We start from the raw sequence: 18,187 nt of genomic DNA, 5'->3' as shown, positions 1-18,187 counted from the left end.
TTCCGAATTGACAAACAAATGAAACCCATAAATCTACTTTCTCATTAATTTTCTTGTGGTATAATTTAAAGCAGTAATATGAGGGCAAAAACTGAGCATTATCCATCATAAATATCAAAAGATAGCACGGTAACACCGTAAATTATGCATATTACCTGTTGTTAAAAATGATTTATGTATTATCAACTTTATCATGCACTGTAGAGGTCTCCATCTATCTTGTGAAAATCTGGGATTTTGGTAAAAGCTCAGGTGGAATGCAACTGTCAAATGCATGCCCAAAACAAAAACAAAATGTGACCTCTTGTTGAGGGTGGAACAGGCAAACCTGGGATCTTCATAGGTGCCCCTAAACAGACTTGGGTATTGTACAAGTGAGGCACCAGCTCTCCAAGGGCAAGGAGAGTTGGGTCCACGATGGAAGCAGGTATAGGCACACAGTGGATGAATCTCAGGGGCAAGTGTGGGACACTCAAGATCTTGAGACTAAGAATCCAAGCTGTGGTTCTCAGACTAGTCTGTATGATGTGGTGATTCCCCTACCTTCCTATGGTTTCATAGAAACCAGCTTGTGGTTATCAGCTGAATTAATGTATATTTATTAATTAAGTGGAGGGAGAGATGGCTTTAACTAAGATGTTTCTATTTTGGAGTAGAAAGATGGCTCAGTTAATAAACTGACTGCCTTGTAAGCAGGATTTGACTTCAGTCTCCAGAATCTACAATGAAGCACACACTTGTAATTCCAGTGCTGGGGAGATGGAGGCAGTGGGGAGATGGAGGCAGGCAGATCCATGGGGCTTGGCCAGCCAATTAGGTGAGACCTCTAGGAACTGGGAGCCTCTTTTTTTTAAAAAGATATTTTCTTCATTTACATTTCAAATGCTATCCCCAAAGCCCCCTATACCCTCTCCATGCCCTGCTCCCCAACCCACCCACTCCCTTATCCTGGCCCTGGCATTCCCCTGTACGGGGGCATATAATCTTCGCAAGACCAAGGGCCTCTCCTCCCATTGATGGCCAACTACGCCATCTTCTACTAGATATGCAACTAGAGACACAGCTCTGGGGGGGTACTGGTTAGTTCATATTGTTGTTCCTCCTATAGGGTTGCAGACCCCTTTAGCTCCTTGGTTACTTTCTCTAGCTCCTTCATTAGGGGCCCAGGAGCCTCTGTCTTAAAATTAGATGGACAGTGTTGTCCATCTAAGTTGTCTTCTGGCCTCTCGAACTGGTATGCATAGAAGTGCACCCACAAACACACACACACAGATACCTTTCCCCTTCCCTCCTCCATTTATTTAAAAAAAAAACCTAACAACTTTTTATCAACTTCTTTGTTCTCAAGTACTTCTTTGACATAATAGAAATTTGATAGATAATTTCTACATTATATGTAATATGTAGGTAAAACCCAAGTCTAACTTCTTGATCAAGATAGAAGTGACATCAACTCTAGCCACCAACTATACACACCTACTTTTTAAAATGCCATATTTTCTGTAACTCTTCAGAAGGGCTAACTGGCTATTGAAAATCAGTTTATCATTAAGTCAACTGTCTTATTTTCTTCCCTTCCTTTTTTGGTTGTGACTAGGAATCAAATATATGGCTTGGTACAAGCTAAAAAGTATTGTCTTTAATACATATCCTCAACTTTTACATTCCTGAGTCAAGGTCTTATTAAGCAGTCCAGCTAGCCTTGAATTCACTATTTTCCTGCCTCGTTCTCACAAATGCTGGAATGAGAGGCATTTGTCACCACACCCCAAATAGTCAGTTAGGGCTGTCTCATTCACTGGAAAGTCAAGATGATCAGCTGGGGAAGGGGGTTTGAGTCTATCCCATGGCTGTGAGCATTTACTACGCATAAGGAAAATTCAGATAGACTGGAATGGTAGAGAACAGGATGTTTAACTTCCTCTGTAACCCATGACGTAAAATCAAGTTGGCAGAATAGGCTGACAATAAAATAATGTCCTAATAAAAGCCAAGGTTTCTCTTCTCCTGCAGGCTTTCCGTGTGAAAACAGGAGACTTCACATGTCTAAGGAGAAAGGATTTCAACAGTGCAGGTAAGAGCCACCATACTCAAGCTTTCAGGACAATGTAGTCTTGGTAAGCCACCAGTGAGTTCAGGCAACAACCCCCTCACCCCATCTCCAGTCCACTCCCAAACATAGGCCTCTGAAAACTGAAAAGTGCCTACTCTAGCTTAGAGTCGGAGATGCTGGACTCCAGTTGATCTGCCCTCTTGTCTGCTAGTGGGCAGGAAGTTAGTAAGATATTATTATCACAGCCATGGTAAGCAGAATGTTGGCAAGAAAGGCCCCAGTTGGAACAAAACACTAGAAATAAGTGGAGAGAATGGGCCCACTCCCTGGCACATTGATCCGCCCTTGCTCACGTCATTAACTGAGAAGGGGAGCTTTGCCAACGCAGGGTAGGCTGTTTGCTTTGCCTCAAGGAAGCTGCTGAAGGTCAGGCGTGAAGGAGCCAGGTGCTCACTCAGGAGAGCACAGTTAAAACACATTTCCACCCAAGAATATAGGTTTGAAGTTTGAGCACTAACAGAGCCTGCCAGTGAACTTTAATCTTTAGGACTTGAAAATAGCTCAGCTCTCTCATAAAAGGCCCAGTAGAATAAGCCACCACCAGTTCAGAGAAGGGTATTTTCCCCATTTCCATATTTCACATAATTTAATGTACACACGGCCAGGTTTACAACGTCCACTGAGTGGCAGGTTCAATGACACACTTCAAGTGTCTGCCTCCTCGTCTGTAGCCCCTAACCGCTCAGGTGACCACAGTGAACAATATGCTAACAGCAACAAGGCAACACAGTGAATGGAGGGCATCAAGACCCTGTGGCTTGCGCGTCTCTCTGCTGTGTGAAAGGAACAATTATTTAATTTTATCCTTCAAAACCTCTAATCGACACACAGGTCTGTCTCGCCCCGGAAGCTGCTCTGAAGCAGATTACTTTCTCTGAGATAAAAGACGCCATTTTGGCACTGAAGGTCAGAGGCACCTCTCCCTCCACCCTAGCTCTACCCTGTGTTTTCTAACTCAGCCAAGTGCTAGGAAGTTCAATTTGGCAAATTCGGAAACGATAACAAATAATAATTTTTGAAAAATCCAACCACAAAGACGGTGAGAGCTGAGTTCTCTCTGCTGTCTACAAAACATCAAAACAGAGGGGTCTTCTTATTCAAAGACGTTCCTGCTGTCAAAGGGACAAGAGTCACACACAACCAAAGCCAAATTAAGAGACGCCAAGGCTTGCTTTACTGAACTAGAAATGACATACGGCATAAACCCAGCTTAAAATGAAACAGATAAGTAAGACACGTTAGAGTGAAACATCGATCATTTAAAATATGTAAAGCACACATTCAAAGTGCAGTTCCTTCATAGTTCAGTCACAGCAGACCCTTTCAGGTTACGTCAAGGTTAACCCCCACTTCTCAGACTTCACAGAAAACACACTTAACAGCCCAGATCACACCAACCCCACAGCCCAGCACAGGAGACAGAGACAAATGAAATGAAGCCCAAGGGCTGTCTGTACCTTTCAGCGTCTCCCTTCGTTCATAGTCCAGGCCTTTCCTCCCTACACTTTCTAGGTCCTTATTTGTTCCACAAAGAATTGCACAGCCATCTGATGCTCTATGACTGAGCTGGTGGCCCTTCAGGAGATCGCGCCCCTCTCTGAAGAAGGCAAACAACTGCATAGATATCATTACACTAAGGAAATCTCTTAGAAAAGCCAAACAAGTCGCTAATCTCTCCGGCCCCTTCATCCAAGCAAGAGATAAGCAAAGCAAACCTAGGGCGCTTTCAACCGCATTCCAGGGACAGGCTCCCCTTTTCTTTCTTTATCGAAATTCTAGCGTTTAAGTCTTGTATGTGTGTATTTGTGTGTGGTGTATTTTTTTTCCTTCTTCTTTTTAAACAGACCTTACAGGATAAACTGCTGCTTCCACCCGCAAACAAAGCAATATTTGTTTAATAACGATTGCTGCCATGGGTACAGTAAACAGGGGGCCCAGCATTTGTGTTTATGAACAAACACATCATCTTACCAGAGCAATTTAACATTAACCAGGTGGAATAATCAACAGATTTCATAGGTGACACCGGGGGCAGGGTAAAGCAAACAGAACCGGGGAGGAGAAAGGGGCAGCTTTGATAGAATCAAGGTCGAGGTACTGAGGCAAATGCATCGGAGGGTAAACAGCTGGGAAGGAGGCGAGATACACAAGCCCTCATTCTTCTGACATTTAGAGAGCCAGGAAGGTTGTAAGTTACATGGATCAGCTGCTGACCACCAGGAAATCCAACTGGTTGGAGACTCGGCCTGCGTGTTTGCACAATGCCATGTTTGTGGATAAACAATGATTTGCTGTTACCAACCGCCATTACTCATCATGGAACCAGGGTGAAGCAAGTAGAATCTGCTTAACTCCTTCCTAGAGACATTACCTAGAGCTTTGAGGAAAGAAAATACTCAAGGACATGCACCCTTCCCCAAAGAAATACAACAGGACACCCCAAATGAGGCAGGCCAACCTTAAGCAAATCCCTTTGATTTCATGGCTTGCCAATAAAAATACATGGGCTTCTTTGGGGTAAGATGCTCAGTACTGATGTTTGCTTCAGTAACTCTGCACTCATCTCCTGGGCTCATCTTCTTTTATCAATTAAATACATGGGTCAAACATAGATCCTGGTTGTGGGTGTTTCTTCCAGAAGGGAAACCCTGTTTCTTTCTCCTTCCAAAGCAAAGCTTCTGTAAACCCACTGGGCTAACAGAGACATGGGTAGAAGCCCCAAGGACTCTGCAAAATTTAAACTATGCCATATGAAGATAGTGTCCTTAAGAAACAACAAATGACAGAAAGAGTCAGTTGATGGTGCCTTATTCTATCCAGGAGTTCCTTGTGAGATTAGCACCAGGGGAAAAAAATTCTATCTTTGCAAAAGCCAGAGTGATTTAATTCTCCATGTCCATTAAGAAGAATTATTTAATCTTCAAAGATTCACTTCCCAGGTAAACTGCCATACATAGCTAGCTGACTTCAAGTTAGAAAGGCATTATCGCACCTTATCGGAAATGCTATATTTAGGGATTCAATCTACAGTGAAAGCATTAGTTTGAACTTATTTTACAGATAGCATAATATCATTAAACTACTTAATTTTGGTGCGTGTGAAAAAGATCCCTCTGTTACTTAACATCTAATAAGCAAAACATACTGAAAAACAGTTTGGTAATGCATCTAACATCTTACACTTACAATCAGTTAATTAATTTTTAAAATTCTGCATTCTGCTAGTATAAAATATGGCAAAACACTATCTGCTGGCTATCCAAAGCAAAATTTCAAAGTGAAAAAAAAAAAACCAACATTTTTTTTTAAAGAGACACACCCCAGGACTCTGACAATGACATTATTCATTATGACATTATTTGCCTTTTTGTTTCTGTCTTAAATAGGGTAATGAAAACCTTTGTTGGCTCCCCCACACCCACACCACCAACCTTCAGGCCACTGTGAAATCTCAGCTTTCGCTGGCTCTTGCTTCAATTATCTAATCTCTGTTCTGCAAACTTAAAGTTACAAAGCATCTCCAGTGTTTTCTCTGGTGTTTTTGTTTTGTTTTGTGCTGTGGTTTGTTTCCAGTGTCCTATGCTCACAGCCTTCTTTGCCCAAATCAACATAGCCTAGGAGGCCTCAGCCCTCCCTGCTTGGGGAAGAATTTCCCCACTCAGCACTCAGAGCCCCCTAGTACCAATGCTTGTGGACCAAGGACCGGTTAGCACCCTGAGACGCCTCTGCTGTGTGAGAAGCTTGACCTGTAGGACAGAAGCTGCTCTACTGCCCTAGAGAAGGCAAACCCAGCTTGCTCAACTAAGGGATGATGCAAGCACAAGGCAGAGGCTCTTCCTCCAGTGCTGGGGACAGAACGTTCCCACATTCCAGGCCCTCTCCACCATGGATGTGGTCAGCATGACAAGGAAGCAGTGCACAGTGAAGTTCCAGTAAGAAAGACCAAAGCCGCACTGGCCTTCCTTCCTTCTGCCTCAGGCAACAGTGGTTGCTCACTATCTGCCCTCCATTTCCCCCCAAACCAACTTGCCCATTCCCCCCTCCTCTCTCTCTCTTTCCTTCTCTCCCTCTTTCTCCTCCCCCATCTCTCTCCTGCCTGAAGCTAGGATGAACTAGGATATCAATAAAGTGGGATGAGCACAGAGTGAAATTCCAAATGGCAGCCGAAGGCATTGTCACCAAGCTCCTTGGATAAAAGGCGAGTTGATTGAACCCTGGCTTTTCTTTGTAAGGCGAAGGTGAACCCACGTATGTAGTCACTAGTTGGAGGAGTAGAAGGTGACCAGAGGGGAGAAAAACAAAAGCAAACATCCAGAATCATCCTATATGTCATCACACCTGTCCACAATCTCTGTAATGTTTACTTTCAAAGGCTCAGTTTACTTAATTTTCTATGGACCCCAAGTTTATAAAGATTAATATAAAAAGCAAATAAGGTACTGATGAAGAAGTCTTTAGTAACAGATCTTCACTCAGTTCTTCACAAACAGTTTCAAGAGACACTAAGAGGACTTGATACTGGAAAGTCTGATTGGTTCTCACAAATTCTCTCTGGGATGAGAAAGCTGAGACTCTCTGAGACTCTCAAGTGTCATCTGAGCGAACACTAGGGCCAGTTCTCCAAGCCTAAAATCTGCCCCTCCTCCTCCTCCCCTGTCATTTCCATCCACACCTACTCTCTGCTATTTTTAAAAAATGGCTCACATTTGATAAACAAATGTCTCTTCAGGGGAAATTTTGTATCACCTCTTCAAAGGGAAAGACAACATGGAACCCTCCATACAAGACAAAGAGTTTGGCACACAAGTACCAAAGCCAACTAAGGGGACACAAGTCAGTCGAGAGCCCCTGTTCTCTGAGTGAGAACCACAGCCTTCCTTTGTTCAATAAGGAGCTGACAGTTGGTAAAGACACATTAAAGACACAACTGCCAGATGCTCTCTTTGGCTTCGTCAGAGGGATTTAAAGATATCTAAAAATTGGGTAAGCCAGATGGCTTGAGGAGTAAGGAGGTGGTCACCAAACCTGAGGACTTAAGATTCATCCCTAGACCCACACAGTAGAAGAGAACTGACCACTGTAAGTTGTACTCTGACCTTCACCATGTTCATCATGGGTTGCAAAGGCCCACATACACTCACACTAACTCACATAAAATGTTTGTGTGTACACACACACACACACACACACACTAGAAAATTAGATTATTTTTGGTATCGAACCACAATATTGAGCACTTATGAATCATTCAGGAGCCACCTAAAATTTCTCTCAAAATCCACAGATCACAATGCAAGATTATGTATTGGGGCACACACTGGAACCAGAGGAGACACAGAGGACTTATAAGAATCTAGGATGAATTCATGATTCTGGATCTTTCTAGAAATGGCACTTGAAGCATTAAGGACCTACAGAGTACACTTACACTACTAGGGAAATAATCAACTGAGAAATAAGATTTTCTTTGACTGTCTCAAACCTGAAGGGGCTCCCGGACTGCATTGTGCGTGAGGCATGTTAAACATCCCATCAACTGTATTGCGAGTGAGACATGTTAAACATCCCATCAACAGCTCCTGCACTGGGCCTCCCTCACAGCTTCACCTCTTCTGACTCCAGCAAAGAGCCAGAGCACCAGCCACTTCAGGCTGATGGCCTTTCCACAATGCGAGTTCAGAGTTTATTCAATGCCATGTGAGTACGCTATGGTAAGGACCACAAGCATATCATTCAAATGCTTTATTGGTCCAAAAGATGGATGCTTTTATTAGCCCAACCTTCTTTGTAATGGAGTGCCACTGTTGACCCAGCATTAGCCTCATTCCCTGCCATTAATCACACTTCTAAGAGCTCATTTTGCCTTAAAATCTTAAGAAATTGCTATAATTTAAAGACATGGTGTCTACATAATGGGAAATGCTTCATAGATTGTATCATTTCTTAAAATACAGTAGGTTTTATGAGAACAATGACCATGATGCGAACACATTACAAAATGAGGATGATTTTTATTATACATATAATATATATATATATGTAAAAGAAAAAGCAGAATATAAGCCCTCTTTTATATTTTTTGGCTTCCCACATCTGGACTTTTTAAACATTACATTTTGGAAGGCCGAGAGCATAAGTAACAAGTTTAGAGACACCAAACCCTCCTTCCCCCACCTCCAAAACACTGCCAAACAAATGACAACTAAGACGTAAAGGGAGGAACCATGCAGGGAAGAGACAGATGTGAAAACGCGTGGTGCGCTTTAAGAAAATTCCATCTGTCCTGGACTTCTTGTCTGTCACCCCCACTTTCTGTGTCTTGTCTGTCCCAGGGAGGAGAACAAACTAGGGAAGGCTCTTCGGTAAGTGGTGTCGGGATGAACAACAGCTACCTGCCAATTCACTTTGTGTGATTTCAATAATATAATGATGCTCTTAGCTAGGAAGTTCTCATCTCATTAAAGCACCTTCATGATCAGGTTGGGCACAGCTGAGTCCTGTAAAGGGAAGCGACTGAGAGGTTTTCACTCAGACATGTCTTTTCTAATGCATCCTTTCATGTTTTCTTACCGCTGTACAATCAGAATGCCACATCCAAAAGTATATATTCAAATCTTAACTACACACAAAAATGACAGCATTATGTCCCAGCCAGGCAAAAAGATTAGGAAGATGTCAGGTTCTACTCACTTCAAAGAACTGAGAATGAACAAGTCTAGAAGTTAAGGTCCAAAGAGAAAGGCCTGGTTCTCAAGGAATCTGGGAAGAATATAAGAGCCTGTGATAAAGGGCTATAGGGATGGATCAAGGAATCAGACCTCTCCTTCTGTATGAGGCACTGCCAACTCAGTTGTAGGGGTCTCTTAGGTAAGCAATAGGCATAGAGTTCTCTATTCAACCTAACAAAGAGGCCCAAGCCTGAACCTGTAACCCAGGAGCTATGGGACAGTGCTTGACCAGGGAGGGGCTATTGCAAAGAATGTAAATCCTTCACCACACTGCTTTCCCTAGGGTACCACAGGCATGCCAGCCTGTGAGGAAGGGCTTAAGGCCCAGGTTAGATAGGACGGGCAAGCATACAGGATGAGGATGGCGGTTTCTCTTCATACTCTGACTGCTAGGACACTGGACGGCCTCACGGCTGAGCATAGGCACAGCTGATGGCTGAGGAGCTGATTCTCAGCAGCATTCTGCGGGCCGTTCAACAGCCAAGGAGATTTTCCAAGCTGGATCTTGGCACTTACAGGATAAATATGACAGGGAGGGGGGTATAAGATAACAGACAAACATGCTGTTAATCTGCCTCCCAAAACAGAGTTATAACCAGAATATTCCTCTCCTGTAATATGGACAATAAGTATCAATACCACAAAGAGTATCAACATCACAGGAAGAGCCCTCAAGGATCCAAAGACTGTAGTCCCTGGAGGGTCTGCCTAAAAAGGGCCAAGGTATTCACCCTTTGCCAGCCAGTGCAGATACAAGGGATATGTCTTCTGCAGGGGCTTTCAGACAGATTCTCTTGCCTCCAAGAGACAGGAAGTTAGCAGCTTTTCCACTGTTTCTTGCAGCTTGTGAGGCTGACAGCACAAAGCTCAGTAACCAGCAACAAGGATGAAGCATGTTCTAGCACCATCTCAGCCTTAGAGAGCGAGAACCCATGAGACCATCTCAGCCTTAGAGAGCGAGAACCCATGAGACCATCTCAGCCTTACAGAAAGAGAACCCATGAGATCATCTCAGCCTTACAGTAGGAGAACCTATAAGAAGTCTCTCTTTCAAACACACACACACACACACACACACACACACACACACCTTGAGGTGGTAGACATGCTGAAAAGGAGTGTTAACTTACTTAGGTTACATTTTCAGCTCTCCCAACCAACCAACCAACCAACCAACCAACCAACCAACCAACCAACCTATTTTCCCCATTCCTTAGTTCTGGATTCATACTCCTATGTATCCTTGGTATTTCTTCTACAAAATAGATATTTTGTGCCCAGTCATGTCAAGGCTGATGTAAGTGTTGGGGCAACAGTGGGGAACAAAAATCAATAGGATCCCATCAACATGGAGGTGAGGACCTAATAGAGAAGACCGGCATTAATCAATTAGCCACACACAGAAGTGGAGACTCAAATGGAGATAAGTGCTACTGTGAAAAATGCATGGTCTCTGAAAGCACAAAGGTAATATATGTAAAGTGCCTTGCATGCAGTAGGCGCTCAATAAATCACATCGATGATTACTAGCCCATAAAACCCAGCCCTCTGGGAGGCCACTGGGAAATACTCAGGCACAGAACACCCCATCTCATCATAAAATGAACCTGAACGGAGGACTGGGCACTCATCAACCCCTTTTAAAAGCAAGTTTTTCATGCCATCTCCTGCCTGAAAAAGGAGGGCAGCATCGATGTGGTCCGTATTTCTTCCTTCTAACAGCAGGTTAGTTAGGACTAACTTATCATGGTACAGTTAAAGGGCTAATTGTGGAGCAGAGCAAACCAAGCTTGTTCAAAGTAATCTTGGGGTTGTTATTTGAAGCCTCATGATATTAAGTCTTTGTCTCTTCAGTAGCATTTCTTTTTTGTGTCCAGAGTTGAAGTCCACTAACTGCAGGTAGGATTAGCTCCCTGCACGTAGAGCATAGATATCAATGATTAATCACGAGGGCATCTCCCAGGGGTCCACACACAGGAACACTGGACAGGAACCGAATAGTGCCCATGACCCAACAACAACCATGGACAACTTCTACCTGACCAAGAGGTGATGAGCATCTGTCACACTAAATGGCAATTTGTATGTGTCCAAGGGCTACTGAACAGTCCTCCAGTGTCCCACTCAGAGTCTTTCCACAGACCCACCAAATGTTAGAGAAGACATTTACACATGGTATGACCTCTCTGCATAGTGAAAGTTAAAAAGCATTTGTAATTCTGTGTCTTTGTGTGGGCTTGGGCACATCAGTGCACTGCCCGTGAAGGCCTTTGATCCTCCTGAGTTGGGAGTTAGAGGCAGTTGCGAGTCTCTAGGAAGGGACGCTGGGAATTGAACTCAGGTCTTCTAGAAGAGCAATAGCCACTCTTAAGCAATGAACCATTTCTTTATCCCAGTGAAAGGTTTTGATTTTTTTCCCCATACAAGTGTGATTGTATCACAAGGTGAACTCACAGACAGGAGAGTGTACCTGCACTCATACAGAACAGCTTGGGTAGACAGTTCTAGAAGCATTAACAGTTGCGTTTTGGATAGGAAGGTATCCCAAAGACAGGTGTGTCCAGGCCAGTGTGCTTCATGTAAAGATATCAAAATCTTAAAACCATAGTAGCTGAGTGGTATCAACTATTCTCCCCCAACACTAGCAGCTGTCTGGAATTGTTCCATGGACTAGGGCAGAGCCACAAGCAGCTTGGTTAAGTGGTCCAAAATGGGTACTTTCCATTTTGACAACCTGGAACAAGATGTCTTTGGGGTAGCCTCTTTTAGGTTCAACTATTAAAAGTTTAAAGAATATAGGAAATAATACGTCAAGAATCATAGAAAGAATTAGGAGAATAATTCTGACTACCAAAGTGTTCTTCCACATCAGTATAAATAAAGTAAGGTGACTTTTGCCACACACTCAAAACATCTGATGACACTGAAGCCATGCATGGCTATCACAGCTGAGGGCAGAGATGTATTACTGCCTTCAATTGCAATGCCACAGCACATGTTGCATTGCACAGTCCTTACAACAACTACTATTTGGCTCCACATGTCAGGAGTGATGCAGCAGAGAGAAATGTATTCTATAAGAGTGTGCTAAAGCAGGGGCTGGAGAGATGGCTCAGTGGTTAAGAGGCCTGACTGCTCTTCCAGAGGTCATGAGTTCAATTCCCAGCACCCACATGGTGGCTCACAACCATATGAAATTAGATCTGATGCCCTCTTCTGGTGTGTCAGCAACAGAATGCTTACATATATCAATAAATACATTAAAAAAAAAAAAGAATGTGCTAAAGCTAGGGAAATGGAGACAGGCAGAGAGATCTATGGGGCTTACTGGGTAGCTGGTCTGGTCTACTTGGAAAGTTCTGGGCCAATGAGAGACCTTGTCCTAAAAAAAGAATGGTAGCTGAAGGTGTATTCTGGGCTCTATAGAAATATTCAGCTGTACACATATCAATACACACACACATGCACACACAAGTGCACACACAACACACACATTCTGCTTTTATCATGGATTCTGCTTTTATCATGGAATCAAAATAATGAGTCCTGGTTTTGGTTTTTGGTATAAGGTACCTTACAACTTTAAGCTTTAAGATTCTTTTCTTTTCATTTCATTTCTCCTCACTCTCTCTCTCTTTCTTTCTTTCTTTTTTTTTTTTTTTGGCTACATTTTCACTCATGAATGCTACTAGTAAGCACCTTTGACGGACACGATGAGGTAACCCTTAAGAACATGTGGTACAGCCGTCCTTCCGCATCCTGTCTCCTACTAGGCACACCTAGATCTCCACAAACCCAGGCTCTTTTTAAGGGTTTGGGATCTGCACATGACCTATGCATATCCTCCTATGCATTCCTCCTTCCGATTGCTTATGATATCTTACATGACCTATATGATAGCTCTGCCATATTGTTTAGGAATATGTACAAAAAAAATCAACAGCTGTCAATGCAGATGCAGTTGGGGTTTTCTGTTTGTTTCTTTCTTTTGAATACATTGGATCTGGATTGACTACATGGATAAACCCACAGAGAGATGAGCAGAAAAGGACATGGCCAAGCTTAAGGGTAAAGCTGACAGCAAGAACCCCCATGTGCACAGATCACTGTAAGGCTGGGATGGGGGGGGGCTGGGTCGTGGCTTTGTTTCTTTGATTGATGGACTGATTTCTTGTTTGTTTCCCCCAGCCCCTAAGTTTAATTAAGAAAAGAACATAAGATAAGGCTAAAGCAAAGAAGCTCATAGACACATGAGGAAAATGTCTGCTGGCAAGGAAACCAGAAGTCGTGGTGTTCTGTCTGTCTCCACTGTCTCTTACCTCTTGCTCCGTCACTCACCTCTTTCCCTCACACCTCCTTCCTCTGGGTGCACAGCAGGAATGAAAGAATGTTCCTCACTGTCAAACCTCTCTCTACTGCCTCCCTCTCCCCTTCTTCCCACTACCAGGGGCCTGAAAGGAAGATGCTTGGTGCCTGCTTGTACCCCTCCCACTGCGAGCCCAGCAGCCTTCTCTGGGGATGCCACCCCAACACTTCAAAGGGCCTTGCAATAGTTAACTGCAGTTGAGATTTTCAATCCTTCTCTTCCTTGACTCTTGGCAACACATGACTGTCATTCATATTATCTCTTGGGAAAGAAGTCTCCCTATAGACATACTGTTTCCTCTTTATTCTGTGTGCACATGTATATGTGAGCATGTCTGCACATGTCCATGTGCTGGAATGTATGTATGTCCACCTGGTCAATCCCCAAGCACTCTCCAACATACTTCGGAAGACATACTCCTTCACTAAGCCTGGAGGCTCAGCATTTGGCTGGGCTGACTAGCTGGCAAACTAGGGATTGGCCTGTTTCTGCCTCCCCAGCACTGAGATTGCAGCTATACACCTCGCATCTAGTTTGATAGGCTGGGTAACAGGAGTCAGATTCACATGCTGTGAGTAAGAATCCTACAGTCTATGCTGGGCATGCTGAGGAGTCTCCTAACTAAACCGCCATTCCCAAACTCTAAAGCAGAGGCAGCAACTCTTCAGGAAAGGGCTGAAGAAAGCAATGTCTTATGTTTCAGGCCTCCTGGTTTCCCATCCAGTTTCTTAGGTCTGGTGCAGAAACATCAGGAAAACACAAGGGGCACAGCTATGCTCTAGTAAAACTTGATTAACCAAAGATCTATGTGGCCTCCTGCCATAAGGCTGCTACCTGCCACCTCTGGCTCTCAAGCATTGGTGACCTCAAACTTCTCACGTCTTCCTGTACTTGATCATCTTAGTTGTTGCCTAAACCCCATTGACCATCAAAGATTCTTGTTCCTACATTCCTTTAGATATCTCTGTAGCTCATTCATTGTCTCACAATGAATCTCCTGCTTCTCCAACCATCTAGACCCCCAGCCTGCTCCAACTTGGATTTTTGGGGGAAGGGATCATACCTATGACCCGCCCTCCCTTCTCTTGTATGTCCCACGTGATCTACTAAATTGACAGGATCTAGAATCATAGAAAAGTTGAACTTCTGAGCGGGCCTGTGGGATGAATCCAGATTGAGCTAATTAGAGAGGGAAGACCCGACCCTGCTTGTGAGCAGCACCATCCCAAAGTGAGCTGAATGGAAAGGAGAAACAGCTGAGCCTCATGGCACTTCAACTCTCTCTGCTTCCCGACGGTGGTGAATACGCCATCCTTCCTAAAGTTCTTCTTAGTACCGGGCCTCCCCTACCATGACAGACTAAATCTCCAAACCGTGAGCCTAAACAAAGCTTGCCTTCCTTGTGCTGATCTGGTTAGATGCTAGAAAGACGCAATCTCCTCTGCCTGCTCACCCTTCTTCCCTTTGGACCATCTTCCCACCATTTTATAAACCTGGATGCAACTACTCCTAACTGTCTGCCTGACATCTGATTCTATAATTAAATTACTTCTAATACTTCAGTGACCCTGCATCACTCGGATTACTTTCTGCTACTGTGGCATCCCAAAGCTCTCAGCTCTGTACAAAGCAAAAGCCACTGGGCATGTGTGGCTATAAAGCATTCCGAGTACGACTAGAATACATGTAGAAATAAATTTTATATATGTATAAGTTTAACATAAATCAGCTTAAATATAAAATTTAAAACTGATGCTCAATTCAGTCCCTGGAAAACTAGTGGTTGTATGAAAGCTAAAATCAGAGCAAATATTTTCAATGAAATTTTAATGTCTGAATTGAGAGGATTTGTCCAAGGCTTCCCCTGAAAGGAAAAAAAAAAGTGAAATGATTTTTCATGCATTTTTATTACTTACTACATGTCAAAATAATTATATTTTGGTTATACCAGATGAAGTACACATTTATATTTGAATCCTTTTACTTTCTCTACTATGGCTACTAGAAAATTTTAAGTTCTGTCTCTGGATCACTTGAGCTTTCTCGGCCCTCTCCTATTAAACATCTCACAGCTCAGCTCAGCCAAGGAAGCCTCTGCAGATACCTCGTCTGCTGCATCTGCAAGAGGCTTCCTTCCACAGAGTCGAATGTTTTACAATGAACGTTTGGCATAATTTGTGTTTCAGGTTTTGTTTTGTTTTTGTTCTTTTTGGGTTTTTTTGTTTGTTTTGTTTTGTTTTGTTTTGTTTTGTTTTTGGCATGGTAACAGAAAACCATTGTGTTTTACAGCTAAAAGGACATTAGTCTGCTTGATAAATCATTTAATTCAATGTCAGTAGATGAATGGATGGGTGGGTGGGTAGATGAACAAAGAGATGGACAGACAGACAGATAGATGGAGGGAGGGAGGGAGGGATGGATGGACAGATGGATGGAGATGCTGTAGAGGTAGGATTGAGAATCTGTGCCTGTCTGGGTTTAGGAAATGAGGCAGTGACTTTTCCTACATTTCAGACCCAGGTGAAAAAAGAAAGATGGAATCTGTTATGACACCAGACAAGGAGGAGAGCTATTATTCTCAGGAAGAACCAGACATCACAACAAAAGCTGACAGGGAGTCACCACTACAGAGATGACAGTTCAATGAAGCCATCCAGTGAGGCTGAAAGCTGGGAGACCTAGGGTTGGTTAAAGACGGGAATTTGTGAAGCAGAGGAAGTTATGGCTTGGCAAGGCAGAGACAAAGATGGCTCATCATGCCATAGATGTGTGGATGCAGGCTCTGTGCTACATCAGGAGGGGAAGGACACACTGACGGGACTACAATCAGTCCAAGTGATGGGGAAGGGGTGGCAACAGGAGGCTGTCCTCCTCCAATCCACATCCGGTTGCTAGCATGAAAGGAAAACCATAAAGAAAAACAATAACGAAGCATAGACAAACTGCCAAAATCCTTCAGAGGGCACAGCCAGCACCCAGCACCGTAACACAGAGTAAGCGATTGGTGGATATTTCATGAATAAACAAAGTAGGAAATAAATGAAACAGAGTTACCACCCCACCCAGCATATTGGATAAAGTTGATAACAAAACTACCACACATTAATACTCAAGGCCAAGGGCTGCCTGCAGGCCTCTTCTGTTCTGCTGTGAGATATTATATCTTTATATTTCCCCAGGCTAGTCTGTAACTGCTGAACTGAAGTTAACAGCCCTGCCTCAGACTCCTACTCCATCGTATCCACCCACCAGCTTGCTTGTTCAGACAAGGTGATACACAATTCCAATGGGATAATATAGACAGTACATGTAAGTGAATTAGAAAGACTTGGCAATGAAGGTACTGAAATACGCCCGGACCTGGCATGCAACGAACAGTGGCTGCATATCTGTTAAATGAATGAATATGAAAATAAAATGAGGTCTAGGCTACCCTACCCCTAATCAAAAAAGTTGAAGGCCTGAATTGTTTACTGTTTAAGCTTGTTTGTCTGCACATACAGAATAAGCTGCCTGAGGAGGGGGCTCGAGGCAGAGCATGACTCACGCACACTCTGCAGTTGTCTTTTCACCATAAGCTGCATCACAGGAGTGCTCCAGGGTGGGATATACCTTGACAATGTTATGATGCTTCTCTGGATCTCCAGTTCTAGAGCACTCTGGATTTTGTGGTTTTAAATAAGGGATACCCGGCCTTGTGTACATTGCCCATGTGCCATCAATACACCCCAACTGCCTTCCAAAAACCAAAGCCCGGTGAGCAGCACACACCAAAGTCAGACTTCACAACAGGGGAAGAGCTGTGGCAGGCATCCTGTGTCACCCAGACTGGATGACAGAGGCCCTCACTAATGGCAGCAGCAAGTGAAGGGAGGAGGCCTAAGCCCAGCCCTGCTGTGTTACCCAGCACACAGGCTGCCCAAGGGCTAAACTGTCAGTCCCCTGGCTTGGTAGCCACGGCTGAGGAGGAGCTTGTACTGAACAGCAAGAGGCCCTGTACTCAAGGCTTCTTATTCAGAAAGGACTAATGCAGCTCCCTTCTCTCAATGGAAGGAGGTGGCGATGATAAGAGAATTCCTTCTTTCTCTCCGATCACGTCACCTCGGATAATAAAGGCATGTTAAGCAACTCGAGAGAAATAGGAGGGAAACATTTTAACCCGAGGCTCTAAGCTACACTGATGTTTGTAAGTATTACAGGCAGAACAGCAAGGAAGACTTCTGAACTAAGTCGTAATTGCTAATGCTTCGGATTTATTCCCTGAAGGATTCCTCCATGAGAAACACAGATTTGCATATTTTGGAGGTATTTTGTCTGTCTGTTAAGCATGCCTCTCACTGTAAAGATTTTTCCTTTGCCAGGAAGACTGGGGTTTCCCCGTCTTGTCTCATTTGTAGTCTCAGTCTACTTACTTGCTCTCCATCCTGGGTTTGAGGATGTCCCCCTAAAATACTAATAGTTGGGAACAGAATTTGAAGGATGGAGCCGGGAGCAAAACCCCAATCATATCTAAGGAGAGACAGGCACGCCTACATGGCTTACACTGCAAATCCTAGTGCCAGAGGGCTGAGACAGGAGGAGCGCAAACTGAAGGCAATCCTGGGCTATACACTGATTTCAAGGCTAGCCTAGACAATATAGAAAGGCCATTTCAATAAATAAATAAATAAAACAAGAAGTGGGAAGAAGGAAGGAAGGGAACAACTGAAAATAACAGAAAGAGGATGTGAGAAATTTTCAGTGAGGAATGGCTCACAAAAGCCTTCTTCAGATGTGGAAGATCCAAAAACATTTTGACTTCAGAAACAAAGATTGGCTTTACAGGTTTGACTTGTCATAGCCCATGTTTTAGAGGGCACTAGGGAGAAAGGAGTTGAGGACAAAGTTACAAGCCCTGACATCTGTCTTTAATGGGTCCATGCCTAAGACATCAGGACTCTAAGCAGCTCTTGACAGCCTGGACTCCTTTGGAGAAAAGTT

General features: G+C 43.7%; 1 protein-coding gene across 14 annotated transcripts in view; it reads right to left on the bottom strand.

Annotated features, from left to right (window-relative positions):
• Foxp1 (forkhead box P1) overlaps nucleotides 1-18,187 on the bottom strand; it is a 597,317-nt gene that overhangs the window by 240,322 nt on the left and 338,808 nt on the right. Inside the window, exon 1 of one of the 14 annotated variants that reach the window (XM_029478341.2) lies at nucleotides 3,571-3,913. The exons of the other annotated variants lie outside the window; for them this stretch is intronic. The gene's annotated coding sequence lies outside the window, so the exon portion shown is untranslated. Of the gene's footprint in view, nucleotides 1-3,570; nucleotides 3,914-18,187 lie in introns of those variants that run through there. 14 annotated transcript variants of the gene reach the window in all.

Source organism: Mus caroli, unplaced genomic scaffold, assembly GCF_978045245.1.
Source record: "Mus caroli unplaced genomic scaffold, Mus_caroli_1 scaffold_7, whole genome shotgun sequence".
Classification (NCBI taxonomy): Eukaryota; Metazoa; Chordata; class Mammalia; order Rodentia; family Muridae; genus Mus; species Mus caroli.
Note: the sequence above shows the minus strand (reverse complement) of the source record. Positions and strands in the feature narration are given on the sequence as shown.